Here is a 771-nt window from a genome sequence, read left to right as displayed (position 1 = left end):
GGGGCGTGGGGGACGGAGGGAGGACCCAGGGCAGCGCAGTGTGGGAGGTGAGCTGGGGAGACGGGTCAGGTGAGCGCCCCCCTCCCCCAGCGCCCAGGCCCCCTTCCCCACCCCCTCCCCGCAGCACTGTGCCTACACCGCAGCGGTTGGGGGTGGGGAGCTGGGGGGTGCGCGGAGCCCCCCCCCCCCCACCCCCGCTCTGGGCGCCCCTCTTCCCCCCACTCACCGGGGTTTTTCCTGCGGCCCCGGCGCCGCCGCCTGTGCCAGCCGCCCCGCGCAGCGCCGCGCGCCATCCCCCGCCCCCGGCCGCCCCCAGACCCCGCCCGGGGGCCACGCCCCTGCACGTGACCGTGAGGAGCCGGCGGGGGAGGGGAGGAGAGGGTGCGCGCCTGCGCAGGAGCCGCAGGGCGGGGGAGGGGAGGGAGCTGGGGATCCCTCCCCCGATGCCCCTCCCCCAGGGACTCCTCCCCAGTCTGTTCGCGGTCGCCCTGCAACCCTGGCCCCCAAGAGCCCTCTCCGCGTCTCCCTCTGTCCCTCCCCGCCCCTGCCCCCCAGTGACCCCTCCTCCAGGGTCCTCTCGCTCTCCCTAGCGCTAGCCCCCCAAGGGCGCCCTCGCTCCCCTTGTCCCCCATGCCCTTCCCGGTGTCCCCTTCAAGGGTCCCAGAAGTCACGTCGTCCAAAAGCCCCTACTTTTACAGACGAGGAAACCGAGGTGGAGAGAAGGGCTTAGCCCAAGGTGACCCAAAGCCGTGCTCAGAGGCCACATCTGAC

General features: G+C 74.1%; 1 protein-coding gene across 2 annotated transcripts in view; it reads right to left on the bottom strand.

The window, feature by feature from the left end:
- Positions 1 to 321, bottom strand: part of EGLN2 (egl-9 family hypoxia inducible factor 2) — a 9,985-nt gene extending 9,664 nt beyond the window's left edge. For both annotated transcript variants that reach the window (XM_069079345.1, XM_069079346.1), the window contains exon 1: positions 227 to 321. The gene's annotated coding sequence lies outside the window, so the exon portion shown is untranslated. The remainder of the gene's footprint in view (positions 1 to 226) is intronic.
- Between the last annotated feature and the right edge of the window lie 450 nt (positions 322 to 771).

This window comes from Petaurus breviceps, unplaced genomic scaffold (genome assembly GCF_028583685.1).
Source record: "Petaurus breviceps papuanus isolate PSGF00001 unplaced genomic scaffold, PetGlider_PUasm1.0 91041, whole genome shotgun sequence".
In the NCBI taxonomy this organism is placed as follows: Eukaryota; Metazoa; Chordata; class Mammalia; order Diprotodontia; family Petauridae; genus Petaurus; species Petaurus breviceps.
This window is presented reverse-complemented; position numbering and strand designations above follow the sequence as displayed.